Source organism: Ischnura elegans, chromosome 9, assembly GCF_921293095.1.
Source record: "Ischnura elegans chromosome 9, ioIscEleg1.1, whole genome shotgun sequence".
Classification (NCBI taxonomy): Eukaryota; Metazoa; Arthropoda; class Insecta; order Odonata; family Coenagrionidae; genus Ischnura; species Ischnura elegans.
This window is the reverse complement of record NC_060254.1, coordinates 100,522,160-100,538,683: the sequence shown is the minus strand read 5'-3', so window position 1 is coordinate 100,538,683 and position 16,524 is coordinate 100,522,160. Positions and strand designations below refer to the sequence as shown.

Genomic DNA, 16,524 nt, shown 5'->3' with positions numbered 1-16,524 from the left:
TTTATTTGTACAGAACTGTTTTTACTGCATCGCAGCTTCTTCAGATTAAAATATATGGTCCCATGCAAATAATACTTTGCGGACTATAGCAGGCATAGTTGAAAATTGGTTGCATTCACTGATTGGAAGTGAAATAAATACGGGGGGACCGAATCAGCAGATTATGACGAAGAGAACAGCGTTTGGAAAGGAGATGTTTCAGATAAATAGAAAGGGCTGATTTGACGAAATAAGTAAAAATGTAAATAAAAAGCGGAGGAAGATTATTACGTAGAGCGTGGTACTAAAGAATTTAAGCCAATAATAGTAAAAAAATTTAATTTCAACACCTTAAGGCATCTGCTGAATTTAAACCCATGATAGGTTATTGTAATTAATTTTCGCGGACTAAAAACAATTTATTTATATTATAAATACTTACCGTTAAATATCACGAATTTAAACATAAGTAAATAATTATTATAAAAAATCTGGAAGCCTATTTTCTAAATAAAATCACGGATTCCTTGAAATAAATGTACCAGACACTCGCTATAGTACAGCTATTAATGGAAAATATATAATAATGCAAGGAGTAGAATTGATCAAACTCACAGTAAGAATAAGTGAAACTTTTATACGACGCTGAAAGGAATTAGTCTTCACGGCTGAGTTCTCGACATGAATGCCATTATTTTCACTTTTGAGGCGTGTTGCTTTGCATGAGGCTTCGAGGGGATGTCGGAGAATGCATAGCGGCTTCTTTGTATCACGTAAGTCGAGGATCATTTTAGTAACGCAATTTTGGCTTTGATGAGCTCACGCATTGCATTATGCCGTGGGAAATTACAAAGTGGCTTTTACTGCACTTACTGGGAAGATCAGAAGAGGAGTACAAAAATAGGAAACGTTATTTTACTGATAAAAAACTTCGAGCTCATGAAAAATATTGTTTTAATCAATTGATAACTCATTTTGTGATGAATAAAGAGGCACACGTTTACCTAAAAATAATGAGGATTTATTTGTGCAGCGTGAGAAAATGTTCAGATTCTCGCGTTTAAAAGAATCTCGGATGTGTATTCAGTATCCAATCATTTCACCCTAACCCATCTACTAGAAAGTAGATGTACTTTCTACCTGTGCCACACGTTCCGCCCCAAAAATTCATACCGTCGACGCGTCGTCTCCACTGACGAGTTTCCCGCAAATTACTTTTTTTCATCTATGCCTAAAAAAATAAAAATTTCCCATATTTATGAAACTCGCATTCGCTATAATGGATATTGATTATCATTAGGATTATGGATGCTCATGTATGCTACCATGGCATTCGGGAATTATTTATGTGGACTTAACTACTGAGCAATTAGATACCTGATTGGATACGTTTTCTATATGAGGTCTAGAATTTTGGAGCGATGTTCAATCTAAAGCTATGGGTGATCTTTCAATCACGAATCCTTAATCCGCTTAAGTTAGCCTTGCATAGATCCAATGAGTGATTACTGTTTCCTCATCAAGGATTTTAAAGGTAATAATGAACCATTTTATACCATGGACTCGCTGCATGAAAGGATATTCAACGATGTGTTGGCCGATAATTCCATACGATACGGCGGCAGTTATTGTTCCACTTCATTAAACAATAGAAACCAGGCAGGTGATGTATAACCTAATTCTGTACTGCGGTGTATAGAATAAATTTTAGCGCCAGTTTCCTCAGTACCCAAATTGGTATTTGGAAGTAAATTTTTGTAAAATGGTGGCGGTGGTTAGAATAGCAACCGATTTAAACTGCTTAATCAATCGATGTAATATCCTAAAGGCTGGTAGATGTGATCATGCGAATGAAATAATCGTCCACTGCATACTAAAAATAACTACGTAAGTGTGATAACTTCTCCGTTGGAGCCGACGACGTAAAAAATGGTGGCTGACAATAGACAGATGACAAGATGCATCAAAGCTGAAATCACTGGTAGTTATTTGGCTTTTGTTAATAATATTTACCCTATAGCACTTATCTTTCTTCTGCACTAATGGTGAACATATTTGCAAGCGCCCTTAATGTTTTTACCAAGTGCATATCAAGAAAGATTATGGAATTAATTTGACAATTAATAATTATCAAGGATTTTTCGAATGGCGAGTGAGATGTTCATACATAAACCAAAAAACCAAAGCGCATGAGGATTTTGAAATATCACTACTTGAATGATGTAACAACAATGTCTATCCCTCGCTTAGTTATCTTTCCCCGTGAAATTTCCTGACTTATCTGGAATCTTGGTATAGTCATCCGAAATAAGATATTTCGATAATGCTGATACAAGAAAAAATGGTATTACGAATAAACTATTGTACAATTTTTTTCGAAACATCAACACGAAATGTACGCGAATAAAAAGCGAAATTTCTGATACAAACGGATTGAGATCAGCCGACGTGGATCAACATGTATGGAGCCATCCAAAAGGCCCCTCACCGCTTTAACGACTGCAACGCGTGGTATTTGGATGCAGCCAGCCCTAAAGTCACCCATCATCTCTCCAACTCCCAGAACGCATCGCGGGCCAAAATCCGCGGGCGAGAATTGAATCCATGCTACCACACATCTTTCATCTCTCGGATGCTCCACTTTTTCTACAGCCATTCTTCTTTTTTTCCTAATCGCCGGATACGGAGAGACACTTCACTGCGGCACGAATTGAGGCAAATCCCCCCCTTTTGCACCAGTACGCTACCGATTTACAGGGAAAACAGAAGAAAAAGAAAAAAAACGACAGATAGTTCGAAGAAGGGTATCGAATAACCCTCCGAGAACGGATGGTTCAGCACAATGAAAGCTATGTACGAATGGGAGAGAGAGACGTTATTAAGAGGCAGTGAAAGGGATTAAAAGAAGAGTAGGGAAAAAAGTCGAGTATTACCGACGAAACTGATGGCTCGACATTTCCCGACACCATTCGTACTCATTTCTTCGACCAGGGAGATCAAAAATCTGAGGAGAGATGAAACCTAATGTTTAGTTTCACTGCAGTGAGGAGTAAAACCGCATAGTTTTACTGAAATGCCTTCACGTGTATAATCAATAATAAAACAAACAAAGCCATAATCCTTTAGAAACTCAAGCAGTGGGTACATATTGATTGAAAGATGGTCGGAACAAGATCGTTCTGAGTGAAATTATTTGCATATTTTCATTCATTATAAATAAATGAATCTCAAGGTACGCATTTAATTACCTATTATAAATATTTTACCGGCCCATACTGATTGTCGAACTGAGCATCAAAGATATCAGGTTAATGCCGCTCTGGACGTCGTCTGAGAGAACATTTCCTCCAAATTTACTAATACAATTTTGCATATACTTCGATCTACGAACCCGTAAAGAATGAGTAACCCTGTTAAGACTTAAATTTTGCAGCTATTGGCAGCGATGAAGCACGGAGGAATTGCACTTCCTTGAATGAAAAACAAAAGCATTCCATAGAACCTGCACCCTCATACGCAGAATTGAACAGTAAAACACTTTCTAAGGAGTGCCGCTGTCAAACAACGACGTGTAACAAATCTTACGTTTACCAACGCACTATGACGTGATCACGAGAAGAAACTAAAGGAAATAGACTGCAAAGCAGAGAGATTTCTCGCCATTTTTCTTTCGCATTATTAAGAATAGCAACGGTGTCTCAATTAACAGAATTATTGGCGTCACACGCTAGGACGACTCACTGCATGTTTTGTTTTTCCTTTTAGCTGTAAACTTGCATGAATTTGCCATAGGAATTACTAAGCATTGGCAAGTTATGTCTTTCAATGAATGTGCAGAATATTTCTTTGAAATTGCGGTGTGAAATGCGGCGGTAATCTTGCATGCTGTATGTTTGAGGTTGGTCACCCCCTGCCAAACACCCTAGAGGTGGCTCGCATGGTATTACATAGATGTAGATGCAGAACTTACTAATACGTTTGTTGACTTTTGATAGGTAGTATCCTATTGACTATTGTATTCCTTAATTCATTTTTCAGAAATTTTCCTTTTTTCTCATGCCTTCTCATCATGCCTGCATTCCCAGGTCAGAACAGGGTTTGTCATTCTTGGGCATCAAGTGCATTGGGCCTGAGAGGACGTTCACTACCCGGCCCACAGTTGATGGCTACAGCGTTGCCAAGTCAGAAGGGGGCTTTTATCGCAGATTGGACAAAATTCGATCAAAAAACGCCCGTATTTCTGGTGTGATCAAGAAAACGATAAAGCCAATAAATTGTTGATAGCACTAAAAGAATTGTGAAATGCAAAATGTGCTACAAGTGGCCCAGATGGGTGGGGGCCCTCCCGGTGTTTTGGGTCCGTCCCTCTCGAGCTCGGGTTCTCGGGAAAGGGACGGATTAGGCTCGAAGTCAAGGGTGAACCCTCATTAGAGCTACTGACCATCGGTAGTCCCCACGAGAGTGACATAGTAAGCGGAAGTAAGCAATAACATTTACCCCTTCATACCTGAACACAGAAAGAGTTGAAATACTGTGGTGATTTTACTAAATTTAGCTATTTTTACTCTGTGAGCACAAAAATTGTTTTTATGATTCCTTGCTTTCGTTTGTTAATAATGCCATGTCCCCCAAAGTATAAATGAATAAATTAGGGTAGATCTATGGCATTTCAGCAAAATGCAATCTTTGATTATTTGACTTTGACTATTTCATTTTATATTTGCAATTGGGGAGCGGAATAGCCTAGTGCTTAGGGCGATTGGCTACTGATCGAGGGGTCCCAGGTTCAAGTCCTTGATGAAGCCGTCGGACAACCCTAAATAAAACCCTCGAGGTGCGTGGTGACCAAGGGAAATGAACAGCCTGCCATGAACCCGTATTTTCGATATTTACAGTAATGTGGCTTTGTCCGGAGTGAGGTAAACCCTAATTTATCCGAACCAGTTGCCAGGTCGATTCACTGAAGGATTTAATTTTTGTAAATACAATAAACTGCTGAACAAGTAATTTATTTTAGAACATGTTTTGGCGTTTGGAAATGCCATTAATCAAATTAAACGAAATCCGACCGCAATTAAAGAATAAGATTTTTCGTGTGGAAACGATCGCCAAATTTATTAATAATTCAGTCTAAATCTTGAATGGAGCTAAGATTCATTACACTGAAAAGACAAACCAGCTAAAACACACATAATAAGTAAGTAAATACCGGAGTTACCTAAAAATTTAGGCAATAGGCATAAATGTGTACTTGTGAACTAGGCATAAATGTGAATTATAATATGGATTTCAAAATTTTTATAGAAATGAGTTATTCTCCAACAGCAAAAATAATTCCTTATCACAAGGTTGGCAAGGAACTTTAACCACGTATGACGATGGTAAATTTAGTTTAAATTTCTGCCCCTGAGTCATGTGATGGTGAAGTAGGGGTTATCAAGAAATAGGACATTTTAAAAAAATTCGATCATTTACGGTAACAGCGTACAATGTATAAATGGATGAAACCGGTATCTAGCAGCTTGTGGTCAAACTGTTAACAATTACAAAATTTGTCGATATATTAGTGCGGCAACAATTAGTGTCTCATTTACAGACTTTGCTATCATTTTCGAAATAGTTTTTGAAGAGGATATAATCCAAACATGATATTCAATGAAACCCAATTATTTTATAAAATGTTTCACAAAGTGTATACTTGACGCGAATATTTAAAGCCACGGCGTAAGATTTTCTGGCAAGTGAATTGGTTATTAGACGGTTACAAAAATTTAGACCATTCTTGCTACTATAATAGAGTAAAAATTACAATAATTACCCCCGTTTCCATTTAATGGGAAAATATCGGAGCTACCTAGAAATTTAGGCAATAGGCATAAATGTGTACGAATTATAATTGATAAGTATAACATATCATGGCTGTACGCTTCGCTATCAAAATCAATTTCCGCCATGAGGTATTCTATCTCAATATTTTTTTTCAACAATTATACTCGGCTGCTATTTGAACATCAGGAAATAATTTCAAAATGAAAATATATAGACGTAAAATTAGACCTAAAAATCTTGCAATAATATTTTGAAAAAAGTATCTGGGTGCATGCTATCGATGATTTTGACATAATCAGTGGTGGTCCTATAATAAATTCTTTGGAGAATACTACGGCTTTGTTTCGCTTTAATGGGGCTCGTAACTATGTAAATTACCCTAATGCTATGGCAATTATGAATGACCATAGAGACCAGATATTTGTCCAATTCAAACTACTCAATACATTGATATTTTTATCACGTGACAAGCCATCCATATTGTGAACTGTCATATTTCATGTGCATCTCAGATAGAGAGAAAAGCAATATTAAAAGAGAGAAATTTGTCACCTGACTTTGGCAAATGAAGGAAAAAAATGGACGAGGAACATTTACTACCGATGGAAACCTTAATTTTTCTCCACCCGAATATTGGTGCCCTTTGTTTGCTGTCATCCACAAAAAACAATAAACAATGCCAGTTAGAGTGCTGCGAAAATATCACATTTTGCGACCCTTGGAGGCTTTCGAAAATAAACGATTATCAATTATTCAATCAATGTCCCTTCCTCTTTCATTCAAATAACACCGCGCGTTCGAAATTCAATGAAAGCTTTGGCCCCTAACAAGCTGGAGAAAGGCCACGGTGTCACAATCAATATTGATGACGTAAACATTAGCTTAATGTTAGATCAAGCAGAATGTTACGCATGCACGCAATGAAAACTTGAAGAAGGAATAGGAGGTCCAACTAAAGGCATGGTTGAAAACGTTTTGGCAATTTGGAATACCTCAATCAATTCTTCTCAGTGCGTGCACGTGAAAATGATCTTTCTCAGCTTGACAATGCGAGGGCAGCGTGAATTTTCACATTGAATTGCTTAATTTATATACCAGTATTCGCTGATCGAAATATTAATTTGTTTTATTTTCTCCCATATATTCTTCCTCTATAAAAATGACATCTTTTAATTCCCCATCCTAAAAACTTACTCAATAGAAAACCCACATTGGTACAAAAATATTTTTAAGGCGCAAAATTTTCCATCAAAATAGGTTTTATTCAGCTTACGATTCATCAAAGGAGATTTCACCGCATTATACATTAACCGAGATGAAACTTTTTACTTACTTCTTGACGCCTGGATGCAATTATGATATCTATACTGTATCTCTTCCGATTTACACACACTTCATAGAGTGCTGTAGAATTGGTTCTGCCCCATTTAATATCAGGCTTCCAGACATCAAATTTGTCCATAATAGGATTTTACCTCAAAGCAAAAATGAAGTTCACAACAGAAATTTTTTATTGGCCGGCATTAGCCCATCTCATTAAAGAGCACCAATAGTTCACTGCAGAACGGGGTACTTTCGTAGCCTCATTGGTGTAATCACTCGCAAGATCCTATTTTGAACCCTGCTCCAAGCTTACTTAGTTTAAGTTACACACAGAGGAAATGAAACATGTTAATCAGTATACTGATATATGCCGTTGAGATAAAGATAATAGCATTTATTCTGAGGAAGAAGGTTGGGTAAAGTCTGAATTACACGATTACTCCTTCCTTCCATATGACTGATAGCTCCAACAATAGGTTTTGTGGATCAACAGAGTGATCACTCGACCGATCATTATCTCAATCATACGATCATTCCCACGGTCCCTATTTCCATCCATTACACCGTAACTCTCTACACTTACAACTGTCGTTCAATTAAGATCCACGTATGGTGTTACAATCTCTGTCAGTGGCCATGCGTTCTTATTGAATGAAAGATGGTACCAGTGACGGCTTCCGCGACGGCATAAGGGACGTGCTGAATGATGGAAAAAGGGACGGGATTTCCATCCCTGTTGCCATCGCGAAAAATGATTGTGTGAAACGGTCATTTTTCGGCCATCATTGGAACTATCGCTCGGAAGGTACGAAAAAATAATAACGAACATTTCAGATATCACAAAAAATGAAAAACGTGGCGCGCATGTGAGATTGAAAATTAAGAATTGCTGGTCGATTTATATCAAATTTGTCTCCTAGCGAAAGCGAATGCAGCCTTACATGCGCACCAAGTGTTTCTTTTTTCACATCTGGAATGTTCTTCAAAAACTTATTTTACTTTCTAAACAATAGTATTTAAAACTTTTAATGATTTTCGGGGCAGTAGGCAGTTATTTTCTTCTTTTAAACAAGACGTGGATTTTATTATAATGCTATTTTTATCCTTTAAAATTATTTTAGACTTTTAGTTTTGTTAGAGAGGAATTTTGCTATCGATTTAAATTTTCAATACAACCAATAAGTGGTTTTCTCTAATATTGTCTTTAATACCCGACGACGATAATGATTATTATAATTTCAAGCATCAAGAAAAGTTTTCTAATCTACTCAGAACAAAATGCCAGGGCCCACTTGGTTAAAAAAGAAAAGATTACCTTTAATAGTTGCTAGAACTTAAAATCAAGTAGGATTATTATTATTGTCATAATTGCTCTATTTACTTCCGTTCATTTCATTTGTTGAATCAAGTAAATGAGCATTTGTTTCTATTTACCTTTAAAAATGGATAAATTTCTATTCACTTCCATTCATAATTTATTTGACTGTATAATTAGAAGTATTTTTTATAGTTTATATTCTCGACAAGAGAAATGAAGTGCTAGTGCAACAGTTTTATCAGGAGCTATCAAGTTTCGTAATTCCGTATATTCCGTAATATTCCGTAAAAAATCACCATGGGCTGTATTTTTTAAGTCAAAATTAAATTAAACATATTGGCCTGAGAGCGCTAATCTGATAAACTGTAGCCAACCAGCAACTGCATCTTCAAATACATCTTGCCAACCAGCCTTGTCCTGTTATCCTGAAATGGATGTCTTGACACACTATAGTAATATGCTCTTTCTCAATTTTTCTTTTCTTTCTTTCACTTCAAAGTATGTTTTTTGCTTCAACTATTTACCTATTTTTTCTTGACTCTAAAATTAAGAGCGTTTGTTTAAATTTCTAAACTACAACTATCCTGAAAATTCAGCGCTCTAGTTAATCAGCAAGTGGTTGAAAGGGCATAGCTGAATATTAGGGTGAGTAGTCCCCCCTCCGGGATTTTTTCCGCACTTGCATTGCACTTCCGCACTTAGGGCATGCACTAAGAGATCAAGTAGGACTAACCTCCCCACACTTCCAGCCCGCTAGAGGCCTACCAGGGCCGGCTATCTCGAAAATAAGAGTTTCAGAGAAGAGATATCTCGGTCAAGAAAGCTTATTTTTTCAATGCTGTTTGCGGCATTTTAAATCTTATTTAATGGAGAAAATTTCCAATTGTTTTTAAGAATTTTCAGCGGGAAAAGAAGGAATGGCGTCGATTTGAAATTTTCTTACGCATTTTTTCAAAAAATAATTTATAGAGGGCCACAAAGAAAAAACAAATTTTTTCCGGGGGCGTTTTAGAATACCTTTCGGCTAGTGTATCGGAAAATATTTTTTAGGTGGTAGAACATCTCGAAAAAAAGAAAAACATGTGATTTTGACCAATTTTTCCCGTTTACCCTATGTTCGGGCCCTTCATAACACCCCTTACAGACCATTTTACGAACATTCCGTCCTCTCACGAACGCAAACACTCATACCGATTGTAATGCCCACCACCAGGACTTTTTTGTACGGAAAACTAATTGCGGAAAAAATCCCGGAGGTGGTACTTTCACCCTCTTATTCAGCTATGACCTTTGAATTGCAAGATTTTCCCCGGAAGGACAAACAAGAAGGCGAGAATAATAAAACGTGGTAAAAATGATCGTTAGATTCAGGCTTTAGAGTAACCGGAGCGGTAAACCAATCGGAAGATTAGGAAGGGAAATCATTGAATGCGTCTTGACAACTGCAGGGGTTATCAATACGATGGCATGAAAATTGCTAGACAGGGAAAAAATAGTTGGGTTTAATTCAAGTGCCGTAATCAGAGACATGGGAGCCTCGCAAATATACTACGCAAAGATTATTTTTCTCATCCAATGAACCGTTCTTCCCAAACATATTTCCAAAGTAGTACACATCCCCGCTGCCAATAAAGGGTTCAAGGTTTTTCCTTTTTGGTTGAATAATTTATTTTGATTCAGTGAATTGTCTAATAAAATGATGCGTTTGAGGAAGTGGTGCACTGATTTGGTCACACTATGGTGCAGCGCTCATATTTAAGAAAAACAAGTTTTTGTTTTTCCGGCCTCGGTGGTGGTGGGGTAAAGTCCTCGCCTGCCAAACCATACTTTGTGGGTTCGAATCCCACCTGGGTAGGTGGTCCCTATCCTGGGCACGGATATTTGTGTTGTGTAAGTGCTGTTTACAGGGAAGTTGGAAATGAATAAATTTACAGATAGATTAGAATTGATCTCTGGTAATAGAAGAGCCAAAAAAATTAAGATCACAGCGCATATGGTTGTTCTGAGCTTCCCCGGCTTAATAGGAAAGCAAAAATTACCCCAATCCAAGATTCTTGAGATTTTATACGATTATATTTCTGATCGCTTCAAATCAATACTATCCTCATTATTTTTCTTTGTACGTGAATTTGTCTCTTACCTTTTGTTGATTTGTGCAAACCTGAGTAGTAGGAAACCAAGAAAAAAATTACCATTACTTATTTCCGCATTGTTACCTTGTAAAAATAAATATAGACAGACATGAAATTGGACGCTTGTAAATGAACCATATTTAGCGAGCTCAGCAATTTAACTAAGCTCTCTCTTACCTGTTTCCAACATGTATGTTTATAAAAAAAACGTCTTCGTTAGCACTGACGCAGGATAAACATGACGACTGTAAAGTAGTCATTACGTATGCTATTTTTTCCTCTCAGGTCTAAAAGTTAATACTTGCATTTTATAACCGCAGACAATCGATCTAAATTGTGTGCTTCGCAAATGGAGCAGCAGTAAACAAAATTTGTTAAATTTTTCGTGTACGTAAATTTAGCGTAGTGTTACCCGCAGCAAAGAACAGGTATTGAGAACACGTTCATAAGCTGGTAGCAGTGTCACGCAAAGGAAAATATTCAGTTGGCGGAATCGAATTTGAATTAAAGACATTGAATGTGCGATTAATTAATAATAACAGCAGATTTTCTTGAATGAAAATTTAAGGTGACGCTTTTAATAAAGTAAAATATAATGAGTCGCAAACGAGCGGAACAAATCTCATTGAGGAAATAAATGTTTTTTTCTTGGGATTATGTCAACCCAGAATGAATAGAGGACTCCGAATTCATCGCAAAAAAAGTCTCGCTTTAATGCCGTGGAAGTGTGCCAGAGCGCTGCACGATTCTTCTCCAGGCAATTACGCAGTGAATTACGGGAGCATCAATGGGCAAGGGAAATTACGGCCTTAAGCACTACGGAGTCGTTTCAGCGTGGCTCTTTCATTGTTTCCGGCACTTCTGACGCTCTCTTCAACTCCTTATCAATATGACCCGGCTTCTATTTCACTCCTGCGTACGTAGTCATTTTTCTCTCCTTCTAAAATCCATGATATAAACAGCCGAGACTCTTACAATCAGCGCTGTCTCGCGTACACAGCTTAGTCCAGTGATGAAAGACCGAGTTTAATGTAAGGCCGCACACACACACATCTTATGGAAAAATATTACATTGAAATATTCTCATCTTTTCTGGCGATATGTATTAGAGATTGTTATTGGTGGTAAATAACATTTTTGCAGCTGTCAATGACCTTCGTATTTTCAAACTTTGTTTTTCTTGCCTCATTTCAAGTGCAATAGGGACATACATATTTTTCAAAATCTATAAGAAGCAATATATAGATATAAAGCCCACGTTGCATAGCGTAGAACTTCTAAATAAGTTCCTATGTCTCATTTTTCATCAGAAAAGGTGGATATAGAAGAGCTCAAATCATTAGTATGTGCAATGTATTTTTCATAGGATTGTGCGACAAAGGAATAACCAAATGCAGTTATTAGAAAAAATTAAAACCAAAATTTTACCACGCACTAAAACTTTACCGCATATTATAGCACAAAAAATATCGTTATTTTGCTATTTGAGACTCTATGCCAAACAAAATTGATTTTTTTGGGTGAGACAATAAACAAACGTGATTTTTGTAGACATTAAAATTTACTTCCGAATATTTTATTTCATGTGCTACCGGAAAGTTCCAGGATCCTTGGGCGCAGCATAGTACGCTTGAAAGGATTCGTACGAAGCCTTGATTTTATTTGAGAGGCGACGTAGCCAAGGAAAACTGGACTAAATGAAAGCAAACACGCTCATGTATTCTCCCGAAGTCCCGAGGTCCGACTATACTTGCTGCCCGAAAGACATAGAATAATATTTGTCATGAGACGAATTCATTTTCCAAATACGTATTTTTATTAAAACCGTCTCTGTTAGTGTTGACGCAGGATAAACATGACGCTAATGAAGTCATTAAAGATGTTATTGTTTTTCCTTCAGGTCTCCAGTCAAACATTGAAACGCTTTTTTTACAAACGCATACATTCACCTCTGGCCTAAAAAAACAAAACTTTACCGTCTGCTCGGAAAGGAATGGTAACTTTCAATAACGAGCAGGACGGGTGAATTAAAACGATTAAAAATATTCATTGCGATTTCTCCAGAATAAAATATGTGCATGGCATTTGAAAGATATATTGTGCCATAATGCATGCACTATTAACTACGTCCTATCTCAAAGCCCACCTACATACGAAAAATTGAGGAAAGAGCTTAACTTTAAAACCGATTTTTAGGCAACAACTGAGAACGGAGAATATAAAGAGAAGTGAAATTTTATAGAGTATACAAAACGTGACACCCATGAAAAAATTAACATTTGGTAAATTATCGCTTGTATTAACCCCAAATTTCATCATGGAAGGTAAAAGCATGATAAAATGTAGGGATCATATAAAAAAGAGAACATCTTAATTCAAAGCCAACAATGTAATTTTGTATCGAACATAAGTAAATGAATATTTACGCATTTTTTTCCAGTTTTCTGCAACTAATTTTACAAATTTTTTTCTGAAAAAAATATTAATGAGGAATTATTTATTATTGAGGCATTTTGCAATCAGAGCGGAGAAATTTATTCATGAAAGCAAAACAGCTGAAATAAAAAATGCAATATTATGTCAAAACGCCATCTTGAAGTTGTTTGTGAAATATTGATAAGGATTAGGGATGTGCGTGTACTCAAAAATTCGAATCGAGTCGAATAGTGGGTACTCAACTCGAGTTTTTCAAGTAGTATTACGAATGTCGATTCGAGTCGCGTAGTTTCGGTTACAGAGTTGTCGAGGCCAGTGAGTTCAGGCATCTTCCGAAAGAAGGCGCATGAAACTCGAGTAGTAATATCGTTTATAAAGTCGTTCTAATGTCTTTGCTATGGAGTTTCAGCTTTTTTATACGTAGCAGTCAACAATATAGTAGTCGCCGTGGGTGCCGTATACCTCTTCGTCAGCCGCGGCGTCCAACCGTCTTCCGCCCCAGCCGTGTATTCGGAGTAATCGGAGTGGGCCAAAGCAGCGCTCATGCTTGCTTATGCGATACTATTGCACCCTAACATACTTTCTTTACTCAAACGCCGAGGGAATACGTGAAAATTGTTAGGATTTCTGGTTCTTCTGTGGTGTTAGGATAGATACATTGACGATATAGTACTAAATGCTAATTTATTTCAATTGTGCTTATGGAACTGTTTAACGCACATTAATTTTCATTTATCTCCTATACGTGAATCAATTACCGTCAAAGTTCCTCGTTATCTTGCCATTTTTAAATCAAGCTAAGCATTCAAAATAGAAAATTTGCAAGGGGATTGAGAAAAATGAGAATAAGTTGTAGTATGCATTTCTGAATTGCCTAGTTCAATAATTACCATACTTGACTCAACTCGAGATCAAAAAGTACTACTCGCACATCCCTAATAAGGATTAATAGCATATAGATACTCAACGATAAGAGAATATTCTACAGGAGGTATATTCTCATGTCCCTAGTATGGAATCGCCTAGAGAATCACACCATACTAGTAACTGGAAAGTGAATTTAAGCTTTTGTTTGCTTTATGAGACCGCTATTTTAATTACTCACAGCTGTATCAGAAAGTATTTCACTTGCGGAACACCACGAAATATTTCTCAGTCATTAAGTCTAAGATTAGATCTTTTAGTGGTATAACATCTCACCAGACCTCCAGCGTTAAAAACACAAATTCAGCAAAAACATTCTTCTGCACTGCCCGTGATGATGTCTCCTGCGATACGGTGTCGGAGGAGGAGGCGACTGGGGAGAAACGATATGCACGAGATGGAGTTGGCAAGAGCCGAGGAATGGATACGTAAGGTCAGGGAATGTCTGCATACGGGTTGGCGGGAAGGGCTCGAGTTTTCCGCGGCTTTGCGCCTCCCAGTCGGCCCGACTCGAGAGAGGATTGCGCGGTAAACACGGAGTGAGGTTGCCGGAAGAGTTGAGGGCGACACTAAATTTAACAGACTCATAACCATTGCTCACGTTAAGGTATTCCGCGACGCTTGATAATGTCTCACCTAATCCCCGACCCTTAAAATAGACGCGGGACACCTCCTGCGAACGAATCCCGCTTCCCTGTTGTTATTATACATTTTACCCCTTTCTACTGCTCATGTTTTACTTCACGCTCATTACCATCCACAAGGGAGAGTATAAAAAAAGGTTACGTGTAAATGAGGACAAAAAACGGGAGTGTTCCGGAGCCGCTAAACACCTGAGAGGTCCTAGTACGGTGCCTTGAGGTACTCCATATCTCTCACACCCGGTGCACCGTCTCAGCAGGGTTCTTTCCCACCCAGCATACACGCAACCACAGCTAAATTCATTCACTTTCTTGGCTCATGTTTGAAAGCAAAAGCTCGCATCTGATGTCGGTCGCAACTTATGTTAAGAATCACGAGGGATGGGTGTGTAGGGTCCGCTCTAAGAGCCTTTACGTCTAGTTCTAGACATGCTTAATTAACCCATTTCAACGCACTATATTTGCATAGTAACCCGACGTAGAAAATTTTACTGCTAACTTCCTCCTCGGAAGTTAAAAAATGGTATTTTTAATTTAGGTGGCCTAATTGACAAGTGACTTACTTTCCTGAGTGACTAATGGGGTTGTATTTTTACTTTTAAATCTAAAATTTACTACATTAAGACTAGATATGAAGAGCATTATAATATACCGTCTCAATCACAAGATAATAAGTGAGGATGTATAAGAAAAAATTCAATCGACTTTTTAGAAATCAACACCAACGTGTGAAGGAATGTGAGGATATAAATTTTGTAAGATAGTGTTTTAAAATGAACTGCGAGCGATTAAGCATTTTATAGAAATTTATAAGTTAGTTTATCAGAATCAATATATAGAACAGAGTATTATTAGTTAGATGCATGTACAAATTGTGTTCTCGAAAACTTTATCATACAATGACATGAATTATATCAAACGTGTTCCAAGGCAAAATTATGGTTAATTTTTGTGCTACAGACAGCAATTGGGTGGATTATGACGAGTATATTATGTTAATTAGGTACTTATAATGATTTTCAGTTAACTAAATCAATGAATTTGCAATGATAGCACTCGCTTACATTTTTAGTGCTATGATAATTAAGGATTAGATTAGATAAGGGTAGCTAAATACGGCAATCTAGAAATACAATGTGTTGGATACCGAATTATGAATACCTGAATATTTCCCATGATAATTTAATGATGAACGTATTTTAAAGCCCATTGAAATAATATTCTGCATAACAGACTAATAAACATTTAATTAACTTTCTCTTCTATTCCAGTCATTTACCAGAAATAAATTAGAATGGATGCAACAGGTAATATGCTTATCAGTAAATAATTGGGGCAGTTAATTATTTTTCGCTAATAAGACAATTCAAAATGTGAATGAAATAATTGGCATTTGGAATTCTTGAAATGTCATGAGAAATATTTTCATTGAAAATATTAACCCATGGAACTGCTTACGCGAGTAATTAAAAAAACTATATGTGAAACGCTAATGCGTGAGTTTCATCAAATGTAATGGGCAGTGGGATACATCCATGTAAATGGAAGTTAATTCACACATAAATATGGCTACTCTTCCTAACGTTTTCCCCGAACTTATCTCCTGAGGAATCTCATTTGGGGGTTTCCGCAAGAAAATTCGATCACATAGCTCATCCTTCTGTATTACGTATTATTTGGGAAAATTAGTTTTAATTTTAGAGCAACTGTGGTCCATAAAAAGAAATTTAGCTCAAAATTGGCAATATCAACGCATATAAGTTAATTAAATTATGTTAGAAAATACCGAAGCACTTGATAAGCCCTTTAACCAGTATTTCGCATCCTAGTTTCACGATATGCTTCAACAGAATAAGCGCAAAAATAAAATAGCACGTTTTCATGTGGAGGAAATTTCGAAAGCTGCCATAAACCTTGTAGTGTGAAGCCAAATCCACCAAAG

The 16,524-nt window shown here is 37.0% G+C and overlaps 1 protein-coding gene across 1 annotated transcript in view; it reads right to left on the bottom strand.

Annotated features, from left to right (window-relative positions):
* LOC124165295 (lachesin-like) overlaps positions 1-16,524 on the bottom strand; it is a 1,070,179-nt gene that overhangs the window by 216,077 nt on the left and 837,578 nt on the right. The window lies entirely within an intron of this gene.